We start from the raw sequence: 17,843 nt of genomic DNA on the forward strand, positions 1-17,843 counted from the left end.
ATATGCTAATGTCACAATGGTGACACCCAGCTTTGTGAACCCTGGACAGATCATACTAGGTGAAAAGTACCTAGTGACCAATGCCAGCAATGTCACTACCACTCACAGTATGGCAGTTGTTAATCTCTCCTGGGGAGGGGTAACTGGCCTCAAGAAGGTTGTTGTTAGCTCAGACCTCCCTGTAGAATGTTTGCTTGGCAATGACCTAGAGACTTCAGCCTGGTCTGAAGTGGAGTATAGGACCCATGCAGAAATGTTAGGAATCTCAGCACATGTCCTTGCTGTGACTAGGTCACAGGTCAAAAATTGCAACACTGAACAGGCACTGGATTCTGGAATAATGGACCGGTTGCCTACCAGTAGGAGAAGTAGTAGGGTTAAGGCAGTGCCTTCCCCACTGCCTCAGGAAGAGGATCAGCCTTCTGAGGAAGCTGATTGTGAGACCCAGGAAGGAACTGTCCTAGAAGAGCTTGAGCCTGATCAGGTTGAGTTTCTTGGGACAGTGGGGACCTTCCAGGGCAGATCTGATGCAAGCGCAGTTGGACTGCCCTTCTCTTGAACCTCTCAGACAGCAGCTGCTGCTGAGGCTGCAGGGAATGCTAGTGGGTCCCATACGGTTTACTGGGATGAAGGGCTCCTGTATTCAGAGGCTAGAGACCCCAATCCTGTAGCTTCCAGGAGGTTGGTCATACATTTGGCATTCAGGGGCTTCCTTTTACCACTAGCCCATGATATTCCCCTTGCAGGACATCTTGGCCAGAACAAGACTTGGGACAGGCTTGTCCCTCACTTTCACTGGCCTCACATGTCAGAAGACACCAAGGAGTTTTGTTGCTCCTCTGTCACCTGCCAAGCCAGTGGCAAATTAGGTGGCACTACAAAGGCCCCCCTTATACCACTACCTGTGGTGGGGGTTCCCTTTGAACGTGTAGGGATTGGCATTGTTGGACCAATGGATCCCCAAACAGCCTCTGGGCACAGATTTATTCTGGCAGTAGTGGATCATGCCACCAGATACCCAGAAGCTATTCCCCTTAGGACCACAACAGCACCTGTTGTGGCAAGAGCCCTCCTTGGAGTTTTCTCAAGAGTGGGTTTCCCTAAGGAGGTTGTCTCAGACAGAGGTGCCAACTTCATGTCTGGATACCTGACTGCAATGTGGAAGGAGTGTGGAGTGAACTACAAGTTCACCACACCCTATCACCCACAATGCAATGGTCTAGTTGAGAGATTCAACAAGACCTTAAAGGGGATGATTAAGGGTCTCCCTGAAAAGCTCAGGCGGAGATGGGACATCCTGCTTCCCTGCCTTTTGTTTGCTTATAGAGAAGTCCCACAGAAGGGGGTTGTCTACAGCCCTTTTGAACTTTTGTTTGGACATCCTGTAAGAGGACCCCTTTGTCTGGTCAAGGAAGGATGGGAGTTACCTCTCAAACTTTCCAAACAAGACATTGTGGACTATGTAATTGGTCTACGCTCCCGGATGGCAGAGTACATGAAAAAGGCATCCAAAAACCTTGAGGCAAGTCAGGAATTGCAAAAGGCCTGGCATGACCAAAAGGCTGTGCTGACTGTCTGCCAGCCAGGACGGGAAACGTCATTTACAACGCGGTGTTTACAACGCACGACCGTTTCCCGGCAGCTATTACAATGCAAGTCGTTACTAAGACTTGCGCTGGATGGCGCTGTGGGATAAGGAATGTTTTAATTTTATAGTCCAATACCTTCCCTACTGTTACGGGGACTGGTGTTGGAATATAAAATTAAAAAATTCCTAAATCCGCGCCCTCCAACGCAAGTCGTTGTAACGACTTGCGTTGTAAAACCTACGATGTCAAGTACCGCGATCTAAAAGATCGCGTTGTACTGACATACATCTGCCAGGACAGAAAGTGTGGGTGTTGGAGCCTGTGGCCCCAGCAGCTCTCCAGGGCAAGTGGAGTGGACCCCACACTATTGTTGAACAGAAGGGAGAATTCACCTATTTGGTTGATCTTGGAACTCCCGGGAGCCCCCACAGGGTGCTTCATGTCAACAGACTGAAACCATATGTTGACAGGGCAGACATGGGCTTGCTCATGGCTACTGACGAAGGACAGGAGGACGAGAGGGATCCTCTCCCAGACCTGCTCTCTCAGAACCCTGATGATGGTTCAGTTGATGGTGTAGCCTTGAAAGGCAGCCTCACTGACCAACAGCAGCAGGACTGCAGACAGGTTCTGCAGGCCTATAGACATGTTTTCTCTGACTACAAGTCAGACTACCTGGTGCCCTCATGAAGTGGACACTGGGGACAGTCTGCCTGTTAAAAGTAAGATTTACAGGCAACCTGATCATGTCAGGGACTGTATCAGGACACAGGTCCAAAAGATGTTGGAATTGAGAGTCATTGAACCCTCAGAGAGCCCTTGGGCCAGTCCAGTAGTCCTTGTGCCTAAACCTCCCACCCAAGATGGTAAGAGAGAGATGAGGTTTTGGGTGGACTTCAGAGGTCTCAATGCTGTCACTAGGACAGATGCCCATCCAATACCCAGGGCAGATGAGCTCATAGACACATTGGCATCTGCCAAGTTTTTGAGCACTTTTGACCTGACAGCTGGCTACTGGCAGTACAGACTAGCTGATGATGCACAGCCAAAGACAGCCTTTTCAACCCCTGGTGGACATTATCAATTTGTGGTAATGTCCTTTGGTCTGAAAAATGCACCTGCCACATTACAAAGGTTGGTGAACCAAGTCCTCTCAGGCCTGGATGAGTACTGTGCAGCTTATCTAGATGATATTGCTGTCTTTAGCTCCACTTGGGAAGATCACCTGATCCACCTGAAAAATGTTTTGGAGGCCCTGCAAAAGGCAGGCCTAACTATCAAGGCTACCAAGTGCCAGATAGGGCAGATTCAGGTTGTATACCTTGGCCACCTTGTAGGTGGAGGCCAGGTTCAACCATTGCAGAGCAAGATCCAGACCAAAATAGACTGGACTGCTCCAACCACCCAGACTCAGGTCAGAGCTTTCTTGGGCCTGACTGGGTATTACAGGAATTTGTCAAGGGGTATGGTTCCATAGTGACACCCCTTAATGACATAACGTCCAAGAAAATGCCTAAGAAAGTTCAGTGGACAGTCAGCTGCCAAAAGGCATTTGATGACCTGAAGCAGGCCATGTGCACTGCACCAATTCTGCAAAGTCCAGACTACTCCAAAGAATTCATTGTTCAAACAGATGTTTCTGAGTTGGGGGTGGGGGCTGTGCTATCACAATTGAATAAAGATGGTCAAGACCAGCCAGTAGCTTTTATTAGCAGAAGGCTGACCCCTAGAGAGAAACGTTGGTCAGCTATTGAGAGGGAGGCCTTTGCTGTGGTTTGGGCACTGAAGAAGCTGAGGCCATACTTGATTGGTACTCACTTCAAAGTTCGGACAGACCATAAGCCCCTCTTGTGGCTAAAACAGATAAAGGGTGAAAATCCTAATTTGCTCAGGAGGTCCATTTACCTAAAGGGTATGGACTTTACAGTGGAACATAGACCTGGGAGTAACCATGCCAATGCAGATGGACTCTCCAGATATTTCCACTTAGAACATGAAGACTCAACTGGTCAAGGTTAGTTTAATGTCCCTGCGTTTGGGGAGGGTTGTGTAGGAGAGTAGGGTCTGCTTCCTATGGTTACCCCCACTTTTTGCTGTGATTCTCCAGTTTTTCGACTTTAGTGTGGCTGTGGTCCTGCTAATCAGGCCCACAGCCCAGCTATTCTCTCTCTAAATTGATACCATGTACTTTAGGTACATACCAGATTAGTTACTGGGTCAACCTTGTGAGCCCCCGTATAGCGTACCATAGGTACCCAGGGCATATGTGCACCCTAGGCCTACCAGGGGCTGCAGCTTGTATTGTGCCACCCCTGGTTTGCCTTCCAAACTGACACCACAGGTCTGTTCACACAGCCTGGGTAAGGTGGTGAAATCACCCCTTACTTAGATATAGTATACCTATATCTATATATACATTCACTGAAAAAACCATAGGTTATAGACCATATATAGTTAGGAATTAGCATTTACAAAACCTTGAAAATTCACTGAAAAAACCATAGGTTATAGACCATATATAGTTAGGGATTAGCATTTAAAAAACCTTATTTTACTCACACAAAACCATTGAAATTCCATATATAGTTAGTTGTACTAACTATATATCACGCACCCGCAATCCACTGCTGATGATGTCACATATTACATCATTCATGACATGGTCAGTGACATCACTGATGACATCACTGATGACATCTCAAATGACATCACTGATGACATCACTGATGACATCTCAAATGACATCACTGATGACATCACTGATGACATCTCAAATGACATTACTGATGACATCACTGATAAAATCATTTATGTGATAATACGATGAACCTCTTCAGACTCTAATATAACCTTAGATACACTCAGTGTAAACACAGACTCAAAGATTGTCACTCATCCATGAAGTTACACACACACCTAGACAGTCATGCAAACAATCAATCACACCTCCATTTCCTTAACTATACAGTTAAACACACCTTACTTATTCAAACATATACTAAGACATATTTACTCACTTATACAATCCTGGATACAAGTTCACAATGATCCATACAGCCACTCACACATTCACTGGCTCTTATGCACAGTTATTTATATATGTCAACTCTCACATGTATTGTATTTTACATATGTACTTAATTTGACATGTAGCACTGAGATATCTATTCACTCAACAATACAGTCATGCACACAGTCAACCGCCCATACAGCTGTTTCCAACATGCACTTTTGAACCCATACATCTATGCACAGAGTCATACACTTCCCAGCCACCCACACACACACTCAGTCTCCCATACAAATGCTTGGGCAACCAATCAATAACCCATATAGTTACTCATATAGCTACTGATCAACACATGCAGCAGTTTACAGAACAACAGACATAATGATGCACAAATTAAGACAGTTTAGTCACTAACCCATGCACTCAGTGAGACACATTTAATCACTCACTCATACATTCAGTCATGCACCTACTAAATCCTTCGTCCAGACACTTATACATCGACTCATTCATAAATATGTAAGACATATTTTAACTTTACAGAAAAATACAGTCACTGGATTTTGTCATCAGTGATGTCATCAGTGATGTCATTTGAGATGTCATCAGTGATGTCATCAGTGATGTCATTTGAGATGTCATCAGTGATGTCATCAGTGATGTCACTGACCATGTCATGAATGATGTAATATGTGACATCATCAGCAGTGGATTGCGGGTGCGTGATATATAGTTAGTACAACTAACTATATATGGAATTTCAATGGTTTTGTGTGAGTAAAATAAGGTTTTTTAAATGCTAATCCCTAACTATATATGGTCTATAACCTATGTTTTTTTCAGTGAATTTTCAAGGTTTTGTAAATGCTAATTCCTAACTATATATGGTCTATAACCTATGGTTTTTTCAGTGAATTTCATTGGTTTTTTAATAGCTAATATCAAAACCTTTACAATGTATTATTCTTTAAATAGAAAAATATTTTTTACATGTTTTTAATACAATTTTTTTTGTATTTTTTTTTGTTTCGCTCCCGGTACGCGTACCGGTTAGCTTCCCGTTAGCTCAATCCGGAGGCGCGACCCGGTACGCGAACCGGTAAACGTTCCTTTTGCGCACCTCTCGCGTTACAAAACAACATCGTGACGCTTCGCGTCAGCATGACGTTTCGCGTTCTCGCGTAATACGTCATATTACGTGCTACGTTCGCGTACCCGGAAGCGTAGCGGTACGCGAACCGGAAGCGATCCGCGGCGCGGCGCCGACCGCGTAACGTAAACACAGCAGGTCATGTGACTCGGTAATAACACTTTTCATTGGTTCATTTCACTTTTGGTTTCCTAATGATGTAATACTAGGTCATGTGATCTAAAATGAACACTTTTCATTGGTTTAGAACTTTTGTTTTTCCCAAATGATGAAAACCCCTCCTTCTTTCCTCACTCTGACTTTCATCTTGGTGAGAGAAAGACCCTTTATTTAGACTTTGAGATGGCTTCATTAGTAGCTTCAGCTGGTGCTAACCCACCACCTCCACCAAATCCAAGAAAGAGAGGACCACCTGCAGAAGTAATTTTGCAAGAAGAGGAAGAACAGGAAGAGGAGGAAGAGGAGGAAGAGCCTGAGTTTTTGCCAGAGGAGCCCAGGAGGTACAATCGAAAGGAGAATTACATCTGGCAATTCTATAGAATTCCAGAGGGGCAAAAAAAAGTGAATGCACGCTACGTGTTTTGCCGTATATGCGGTGATAGATTGTCAAGGGGAACTGATAAAAAATACAGTTACGGCAATCACACTATGCATCGGCATATGAGTAGGTGGCACCCAAATAATTATAGTGCTGCCCAGCTACGTGACGAACAACAAAATCCCCTCCCAATGGCAAGAAGATCGGTTGTCCCAGAGGTGTCGGGACCAGAGGCGAGGGAGATGATCGCAAACATCCAAATGTTGTTTGGGCACGTAAAGCAAGTGTGCGTGGAATGTGGCGCTTTCATCTGCTACAGAGAAAGTAGCATCAGTTTGATTTTACGAGCTATTCAAAATCATGTTAATGTTTGTCCGAGACGCCCCAAAAAATAAATTCTTTTTTTTTTGTTGCTCCTGTTGAGCCCTTTACCATGGATCGTTTTTGTTTCCCCCCCCCCAAAAAAACCAAAAAAATTTTAAAAACGTTCAGAAAATACAAAAAAAGTAAAAAAATGGTCAAAAAATACTAAAAAAATATAAAACAACAAAAACATTAAAAAAAAAGTTCTTTTCAGAACTAACTCCCCATTATAAAAAAATTGGTAGAATATTTGAAACTCTGCCAATCTCTATTTCTCTTAGTTCGCTCCCGGAGCGCTACCCGGTACGCGTACCGGAAGCTAACCAAAAAAAATATTTTTAAAAAAAAAGAACAGTAAGTATAAGGTAAGCAAACAGACAGTTATGTGAAAAGAAAGACAGCGTTAGGGAGTAAACAAGAGATACTGTTACCTACAATCCACTGCTGACGATGTCACATATTACATCATTCATGACATGGTCAGTAACATCAACAGCAGTGGATTGTAGGTAACAGTATCCTTAGTTTACTCCCTATAGCTGTCTTTCTTTTAACATAACTGTCTGTTTCCTTCCCTTATAGTTACTGTTCTTTTTTTTTAAAAATTTTTTATGATCAGTCATAAACAGTGACATTAATAGAAACAGAGAGAGTGAACAAGAGTGAAGAACTATGGTCCTCCTCAGCCACCCTCAGAAAACCAAGGGGGTCAAGATACATCTACCGTGCCCCCTTCTACCCATTCTGAACATTATTTGCCCTCCATCTTGTATCTTGATTCGACTGAAACACAAAATGGTGGACTCCCATAACGCTGCTGGTTTGCGAACCAGGCAACTTCCCGGGAAGCGGTCCAAAAAAAAAGGTGGGAAAGTAATTCACAGACACTAAGAGTAATAGAGATGGAGTGAGTGAACAAGACTGAGGAACTATGAGAACAGAGGGACTGAGAAAAAGAGTGGAAGGATTTGAGTAAGTAGGTAATAGAGAAAGGAATGAGGAAAGTAACAAAGGCAGGAAACTGAGGATTAAAGAAGTGAAGCAGTGGATCTAATAGTAGGTGAATGTGATAGAAATGTAACGAAAAGAGTACAACTATTTACCTTGTAATTGCCGTTAAATTAATCACATTTTATTTTTATACTTTCAATCTGTGAAAGAGAGAACCAACATTTGAAAAATATTAAAACATGTATTTAAAAATTACAAAAGACAAGGGAAAATATTGAAGGACAAATAGTTTTTCAACAACTTTGACACTGACAGAAGCTTCTGCTTCTCCAGGTCCTCTACACAATCCTAAAGATATACATTTTAAACTAACAGTATCTTGATGCAGATGAAGTGAGGCCTATCTTAAAACATGGTGCATCTTTTGCATTGCTCTTGTTTCAGAAAAGTGTCGCTTCAGGATGCCAATAACATGTCTCCTATCCAGAGATTTGTTTGAGGTGAGGCCTACTCAGAGTTCAAGATGAGATTTACACTTGTTGAAGTGTACAGAGGAGATAATATCTGTGAAAGTCTACCAATGAAGTGAGTCATGTCCACTGCACTCTTCAACAAAGTAGAAACCTCCTATGTTTCCCTGGACAGACCTAAACTTGATCTGCACAATGTGATTCATAATGATAGGAAACACAGGTGATGTAATTGAAATATGTGCAATTTATTTTGCTCATTTCACAATCACATCACTTGTGTTTCCTTTGCTTAGGTATCTCATTGTGAAGATGTAGTCCAGCATATGAAAGAATACGTAGAAGTGCAGCACTGCATGCAATAAATTTAACACTTACAGAAAACTCACCTTCTCCATGCCTCCTACACAGTTCTACATATATATCATAAATGCAAACAGTACAGAATTAATTATACATGTTAAATGGTTTATTTTTGCTGTTCTCAGAATGTATCAAAATTCACTAAAAACAGTGACTTGAAGGTATTCATCATGTAACAGCGGGGAAAAAAAAACACAATCAAAATGATTGTGTTTAAAAAACCCATACAACATCAGAAATTAAAATTCAGAACTCCTTAAAGTTAACTTACTTTCCATGACGTCCAAGGATGTCCTATGAACAGCTTACACTCTTTTGTGCTGTTATTACTTTCAGCCCGCCACTTTCTGAAAGAAAACCTCCATCGTTTTTAAAAACACGTTACATGCAATAAATGACTTCTTGCTCTCTACCACTATTTTCCACAAGGCCAAATCTAGTCAGAGATATTTATAACTCTTGGATTTCTTGTAAGCCAATCCCATCATTTGGCATTTCCGCAACTTTCACAATTAAAATGTTGAAGATCATTTTCACAATCCTGGAATAGTAATATCTTCCCCTTCTTGCTCAGTCATGTTCTACATTTCCTATGACACTGATACTGCTTAATATGAAGCAGACTTACACTACCTCTATGAGTACTACAATTATTTAATTCTCTACATCACTTTTAATCACAAAGCAATGTAAAACAGTAGACAGCATTGCAGACTTACATTCCCTCTACTCCATGTTTTGATTGGCTGCTTCAATTAGCTTATGAAAAGAAACAGTTTTTCTGAACTCATTAAAAGTGCACATATATCTCCATGATGTCCAGTCCTATGATTAGAAGTTATGTCTCTGAACTACACTTATCCTCAAGGCCAAATTGTGTAGGAGCCATTAGAACTTCTTGAAATTCCACAGAGCACATCCCGAGATTATTTCCCTAAAATTTTGGTTTTAAAAACACCAGGTAAGAGTTTTTAAGGTCATACGGCAATTTTTTTTTGAAAATTAAAACAGAATCATTGCAGAATGACCAGCCATTTCTAGACTTTAAATAAGCTGTGTAATGTCCTGATGTTATTGAAGGGCCGTCATGATATATAATTGCTGTAGTTACAAAAGTCCTTCCTGATATTGACAACTGCGAAGCTACAAATTTTTTTATTAAAGTTGTCAATTTTGTTCCATCAGGCCTACATCGTTGGATAATTAAAATGACGTACTGGCCATATGTTCGTATAAATAATGTGGACATCATTTCAGATTTACATTGGCTACACTCCATGTTGTGATTAGCAGCTTTTACTAGCTTATTAAAGGAGACTGATTTACTGTCTGGCAAAGTTAAATATATAAATCTTTCTGAGTCTACACTAGTAGTACTTGATACCATACAGTTCTCGCAGTCATGCTGCCATTGATAAGAAAGCCCAAACAGCTGATCTACATCTACACCTTCACCATGTAATACATCAAGCATATACATTAAAAACTCCTGACAATCTTGCTGAATATTTTGAGAGAATTGTGTTTGGCCTGAACATCTATCTAACAGATTTCTAATTTCAGACACACTTTCTATGTTTCTTCTATCAGTGGTACATTTCTCTAACACAGAATTTAACAAACTGCAAAATCTTTGATCAGAATTGACCACAATCTCTTCTTTTACATTTTTTAGAGAAAACAAAACATTAATTACTACATTAGCATAGCAGTTGACACCAGAACTGTTTTCAAACTGAAAACCAACAACATCTTCAACAGAATCCTCTTTGTTTCTGCTTGTAATTTTAGGTTCATTCACTTTTTGTCTTTTTGCTACAACCTCCCCAGTATTGTTCTCATTTCTTCGTTTCCGGCCTACCAGACGTTTCTCAAACAAAGGAAACTGAGGCAAATGTGGCGCATACTCTCTTCTTAATCTATTGTATTCCTTAACACAATCTAGATCTGCACAAATGTTTCTGACATCACACTCAATCAAGTACAATCCCGATAAAGTTCTAACTCGTGACAATGCCACATATGCCATACCCTCCTTGAACACAGAACTGCCAATATTCACCAATGCACTGTCTACACTTAAACCTTGCGATTTATGGATTGTCACCGCATATGCCAAGCAAACAGGGAACTGTTTACGGCGAACATATAAGTCTTTTACAAGCAAAAATCTAGCAGAACAACGAGCAATTAGCTGTACTTCCTCAATGCCATCAAATTTAATTTTTAAAAATTCAATTCCATCTCTATTTCTGTATTTCACAAAATCAACAACATTACCCATTGATCCATTTACCAGACCTCTTTCAACATGTAAATTCCTTCTTAAAATTATACGGCAGTTCAAGCACACATTCAGAGTCTTTTCAAAACCTGCAGTTTTAGATATACTCTTCTCTAATGAATCCAATTTAGTTTTCAGATTCTCAGACAAAATAATTGTTGATCCCATATGCTCTACTCTATCAATAGCTTCCAGTTTCACAATCTCTTGCTTTTCTAAATGCAACATTTTGTTGTTAAATTTGGCACATTCTGCAAGAGTTGGCATCAAACATATTCCAGATTTCTTTTCAGTAATTTTCTGAAAAATATTCTCAGGCACAACATCTTGTTCTGGATATAAATTTGACAGTAATCGTGCATTTAAAACTTCTTTCCCATGCTCGGTCACTTTTCCAATTCTAACATCTTGTAGAATAGTCTTGTAAACTTCATCCTTCGCCTGACGCATATTTTCATGCAGTTCAGCATAATTGAAGTTTAACCATATATTGACGTTGCCAATGCTGCCTAGGCACTTCCTGGTATCTTCATGCGTGAGCATTTTGAACACAGGTTGCCCTTTCACTGGTGTCAGCTGCAGAAGATCTCCGAAAACAATGATGTGTTTGCCACCAAATAACACATCATACTCTGTTTTGAGAACTTCTTGCATCCTCAAATGCACAAAGGCAAGCATGACATTGGAAACCATGCTTACTTCGTCAATGATAAGAAGTTTCATTTTCCTCAAGATTCTTGAAACTTCAAAACAAGCATCTCCAGATAGCTTGTGATATTCTAATTTGTTGTCATGCTCCACTGGCAGCATCAGTAAACGATGTAAAGTAATCCCTTTAATATTATGTGCTGCCAGTCCAGTTGGAGCAGTGACAACACAAGACAGCGATGACTCTGTCCTTTCCTGCAAATAGCATGAAATTGCTTTAATGAGGAAACTTTTTCCAGTTCCCGCTTCTCCACTCACGTACAGTCGGACAGGCTTCAACGACGTACATGAGCACTCTTTCTTATCATGACTTAATCCATGATCAATTTGCATGGTAACTTCGTCATATATTTTCCTCTGCTCAACGTTGAGTTGCCTTTCCAACTCTTCTAAGTTAACCGCATCCTCTTGAGCATGTGCCATGGCTCTTTCCACTTCATTCATAGCAGTGGCAGCTTCATTTTCAATAAGAGGTCCTCCTAGTGGATCCTGACTCAATGAAGCAGAACTCTGACTGTCCTGAGAACTGTCTCTGGCAATCTCGGCTGCAATCGTTGCTTCCTGCTCAATTTCCGCATTCAACATTTCTACATATTTGGGAAAAGCAGGACATTCTATGGTCTCCTTGGCGGCATTGAAAGAGTCTTCGTAACAGAGGAAATCTCCAAGCAGTTCCTCTTCTGCACGCCAAGGCTTGAAAAGTTGCAAAAGTGCTAAATAGAAAAACTCCTTTTTTTCAGGAGATTCGCCACTCAATTTTCGATGGTTTATCAAGTGGCATTTTCTTTGCTTGACCAGACATCCCTCACTTCCTATTACAGCATACACTCCTTTCTCAGTATCTTCTTTGATGTTCCTCTTGAATATGTAATTTTGCAGAACCTCATACAGACAAACATTCTCTAGGTGACTGCTTCGATTTGGATAATATGTATCCAACATGTTTGTCTTCAAAATGTCGGTACTGTTTGGCTCCTTTTCCGCCAAATACTCAATTTCCCGCACAGGTTTGAGAACTCGATTACGCGTTGCAGCAAGACCAAGACTCGCCCAAACGATACTCCTGGACTTGGCATAGAGACTTGCTGAAGACAACCGGTCAGAACATTCGTACGCTCCGATTTCTCGATGCGACAACATCTTCAGACTGAAACTGTACAACTTCTTGCTGAGGCTCTTTTCATGGGAAATGTCCTCCCACATATCCTTCAATTCTGTCTTCTCTTTTTTGGTGATGTAAGACGTCACATACCGAGCCACAGCCATACAGTTATCAGCCACAAACTGTATATCCATGTTAGCATTCCACATGGACAAAATCACCGGGTTGTAGTCGTTGATGTACTTGGACTCTTCATTCCTCTTCAAATTGTATGTGTTTTTAGGTGATTTCTTCATCACATTATGTCGCAGCGAAGACATCAAACTGTTTACTCTTCCTTTAGAAATCACCGGTCGTGGAAAGCCGAAACGACATTTGGTGTAGAACTTGTCTTTGTTTCGGAATTTACGACGGCAGTACTTTCCACATCGATGGCTTTGGAAACGCAGAACTTTTTCTCTTAGGCTTTTCTTCTCCTTTGCGTTTGGAACAGCACACGTAGAATACTGTTGGATGAAACTCATCACTGAGTCTTCTGGATCCGTTCCAAATTTAGGTGCATCCTTGATCCACAACAACATATGTATATGAGGAGCACCTCTTGCTTGGTACTCCTTTCTCCAGAAGAAATCCAACACCTCTCCAAGAGGTGGATTCTTCTTATTCATGATGAAAGACATCATAGCTTCAAATCTATGATTGAAGTACCTACATACATTGACTGGATCCAAAGAGCACAGTTCTCCGGGTGTCTTGAATTCGATGTTATCTACGTTAGCATTTGCCTCTCGTAGAAATTGAAGTAAGTCTTCCCAGCCATACTCGGCACAACTCAGAGTGAGGAACCATGTGGGAGTACCTAAGTTCCTCAGCATACATTTTAAATCACCATGACGACGGTACCAGTACTCATTAGTACCACGCTGACACGCCATGAGATTAATCAGGTGAGAATCCAAAATACTATCTTGGACATTCACTTTATCCATAAAATCACTTGCCGAGATGTTTTGCATGTGTATACCACTTTTCAAGATGTGGTTCACTGCATATGACAGTCCAGACAGATCGCTTTCAAACAGGAGATGAAACAAATAAGGAATGCATTGTCGAAACCTAGCATCTCCTGCATACAATCGCAAAGTCCGGTATTCAGAAGCAGGAATTTGATGAGGTCGCTCATCATATCTTCCTCCCTGACCTGTTGGAAAAAGCTGTGGGAAACACCGAGCTTCCAAACTTTCCTCCCAAACACTAATGGGACTCCCTTTGGCTTGTTTCATTTGAAACAACTCAATAGCATTCCCCATGACTTCCTTGGAATGCAAAGGATGAACACTATAATGTTCATATATTTCCTCACTAGTAGAGGGTTCTACTTTCTCAATTTGACCAGCACACAAATCGCTATCCTCTTCCTCACTTACTTCCTCTTCTGCAACATATACATTCTTATAGTATTTATTATTTTTTTTCAAATACAATGTTGCCTTTTTAACTTTCCTAACATCTACTAAATCTTGCCATATTTTCTTATTCTTTGTCGGAACCCCATTAACTAAGATAACCAGAGGTTCCTCTTCCACTTTTTCTACTCCAATTGTGTTAATGTTTTTCTTCAAATCTAGAGGCAAATAAACAACTCTTCCCTTTAATCCTCTCTGTAAATCTGATGGAGGCAATTTCCCTGTCTTTGGCTCCATTCTTACAATAGCCTGAAAGGGATGGATACTTTGAATCAAAATAGATTCATAAGTATTTAAGTCCTTCAATTCAGAAGGAATCTCAACCAATTCCAGATTATTATGAACTGCTCTAGCAGGCATCTGGTTTTGTTTTAATTTGTTACAACAATAAGTACACACACGTTGATCCAATCCCAAATCAAAACAATTTTCTACCATCAAGTATGTTGCAAAATCCTTCCATTCACTATTATTTTCCCTTTCACTTTTTGCATATAAATCCACTAACTTAGTCTGATTCTTATAATAAGTGCGTCTACAACACACACAAGTGAAATTAGGCCTCTCACTTGATTTCATGTCAAACGTCGCAATTTCCCTCTGGAAATTATCTGTACTGGAAACATGTACACTATCTTCCAAATGACCCTCTACTTCTTGCTCAATTTCAACATTCTCCTCTTTACTTCCAAAGTAACAAAACTCAATTTCTTCACATATATTCTTCACATCTATTTCAGAACCATGCAAAAGAGCAGCGCATAATTGTTTCAGCATAATTGCTGGACTCTTAGCATAATACAACATTCTAACTAATTTCCTCACTTTGTTATGATGCACTGCTAGCATCCTGAAATGATGAAAAACACTCTGGCATACTCTCCTGGAAAGACAAGCCAGTGAATGACCATGCAAACCTGTCACTTCTCTTACTCTGCAAGGATCTAATTCTTGCAACAACCTCATTTTCTGCTTCAAACTTTTTTTGTTAAATGACCGTACAAAATCACAAAGCAAATTGATGGAATCCTGTCGCACACTGCAAATACTACTACACTTCCAGGTGTACACAGGACCCTTAGCACGTCTTCCTAAAACCTCATTACCTAACAACTCTTCTGCCTCTGTTGTCACAAGTTTTTCTTTTTCAACTGGACAACCATCTTTCACTTCATAAGCACGACCACTGATGTCAACTGCATGCACCAAATCATTATCCTGGAAATAACTCTCTTCATTAAAAAATGCCTCACAGCTTGAACTATGCATCCATTCTCCAGAAAAAACTTCACAAAAATTACTACGATTAACTATTCTCTTCCATCTACTATTTCTTTTGAAATCAAAAATTGCCTTGTTTAGCTTCCTAATTCTATTGATTATCAAAATAAATAACTTACGTTTAATTTCAAATGCCTGATCAATAACTTTCTCAACTTTTTTTTTTCTCTTATAAAAAACTAGTTTCTGTTGACCTTTCTTAATATTTTTTAACAAATTGCCAATTATCCTGTTGCGGAACATTCGTTTACGAATCTCCCTAAACTGTTGTTTCCTTCTACTATCATGCACAGATTTATCTCTTGCTCTAGCAGTAACATTTTCCATTGTCCTTTTCTTTCCATTTGATTTACTCCTCGTGTTATGGACTGAAACATTTTCTGTAGTAATATTTTTTTTATTACAAATATTTCTTATGAAATATTTAGAGCTCTTACCCGGTGCTTTCTTCGTGGCTTGAGAAATCTTTTTGTTAGAGGACTGCTGCATTTTTTTTTTCTCCTGCTGTCTTTGACGTTTTGCAGCCTTTATCTGTCTTTGTGTTGTAGGCATATTAAAATCTTGAAATGATCTGCAGTTGAATCTGAGGAAAAATATAATAAAAAATGTTAATAAACATTATTATCAAACAGTAAATCAGTAATAGTGATCAAAAACATAACACACTACTTGACATTTTAATTTGAAGATTTTTTAGTCATTGCCATTTTTACAATACAGAAATACCAGAAAAGAAATGACATTTATATTTATGTTACCTATGCTATTTTATATGTGAATCTGATCTAATTTTATGAGCATATTTTAATATTTTATTGAAGACACTACACATAACCTGTTTTTGAAGGTGTCTTTATTTTTAAATTAAACGGTTTACCTTTTTACTTTTTATTGATTATAAATTTTAAAAATAAATGTTTATAATTCCAAAGGCTAAAGCAGGTCAGCTTCCCATCCTATATCATATAATTCGGACAAATCTGCATCCTCATCACGCTCTTCTTCATCCTCAGGATTTAAATCATCCAAGGGATCAACATCCACTGATGTTTCAATTACGAGTTCAATGATGAGGTCAAAATCAACTGATTGCTGATAGTCGCTCATGTTGATGTTGTCTTTATCTTTAAAGAAAGATAACAACAATGAGATGTTGCAGAGTAAGAAACAAATCTCAGAGATTATAATAGTAAAATTGTTTAACAAGATTAACATTTTGCAGCTATTATTTAGCCATGTCCAGCAATGCTGAGCAGGTGAAGCCTATGTCTAATTTTTCACTGAACAGGACTCATCTCTTCTTAACCTTGGATAAGCCTCAACGACTCTGTGTCCCCTGCACATACTCAAATGTTAAAGTGCAGATTTATATTAAATGGCACATCCCCAGGCATGCACCAGTTAATGTGCACCACTGCTTTACCACCCATGGTGTGCCGCATTTACAATCAGATAGGAGAAAGCTGCGTCAAAACCCTGCGCCTGATTGAAGCTGGCATAGGTCTTGACGCAGCATTGTGCAGATGGGGCACCCCTGAGCCTTGCTGGAGCTGCATCGCACTTGCGATACAACTCCAGCAATGCACCACCTTTACGGCACAGATGCGTCACGCATCTGTGCCGTTTTTGCCCCATGCTGCGCCACATTGTAAATGCAGCACAACATGGGTGGCGGAACAGTGGCGCAGGATGACTGTCACATCCCTGGTGATGCGCCAGTCATCATAAATCTATCCCTAAGCTTCTTATCTTGTTACAGATGAACTGCCATATGTATCATCAAAATATTTTACATTTTCTAAATAGCGAATTTTAAGGAATAAATAGCGATTCTTTACCATTCCTAATTTGTGATGAGCAAATTGCTAATTGCAAGTTACCCATTCATTTCCATGGCCTAGGAGGCTAATATGAATGAAGGTTTAATTTGCGATTAGCAATTTGCTCATCACAAAGTAGGAATTTTTCCAAGGGTGCAGGGGTGTCTCAAGAACACCTGCTGCACCCCTGAAAAACAAATTTGGGGGCATATGGCACACATACATGCCCTAAGAGCATGTGTTGGCGTCATATGGCACCTTTTGTTTTTTTGAAAAAAAGCTTTTTGAAAAGAATTCACAAATTACCACTAATTTACCACAATAGTTTCCAAATCCTTAATGTCATTTTTTACATAGTTTTTGTTTGATACATTGCATTTAAGTAGTCACAAAATTTACAAATGCTTCAGTGCAATCGCAAAATAAGGAATAGCAAATTTTGCTACTCCTTATTTTGCATCAAAGTTGTTTGATACATACCATTTGTCTAATTAACATTCGCAAAGGCCGAAATTCATAGAATTTTGATCTTTGCAAATGCTAATTAGCTTGATACATATGGCCCCAAGTGAGGCCTGTCTTGCGACATGGTGCATCTTTTGCATTACTGCTGATTGGGTTTTATGTGGTACGTTTTTTTTTTACACCATGACATATCTGCCTAAATGCATCAATTTTTAATGTTGGCACCTCATAGCAAATATTTTGCACCACCGCTGCATCATAAAAGTGACGCACAGTGGCAGAA

The sequence above is a fragment of the Lissotriton helveticus genome, chromosome 3_1, assembly GCF_964261635.1.
Source record: "Lissotriton helveticus chromosome 3_1, aLisHel1.1, whole genome shotgun sequence".
In the NCBI taxonomy this organism is placed as follows: Eukaryota; Metazoa; Chordata; class Amphibia; order Caudata; family Salamandridae; genus Lissotriton; species Lissotriton helveticus.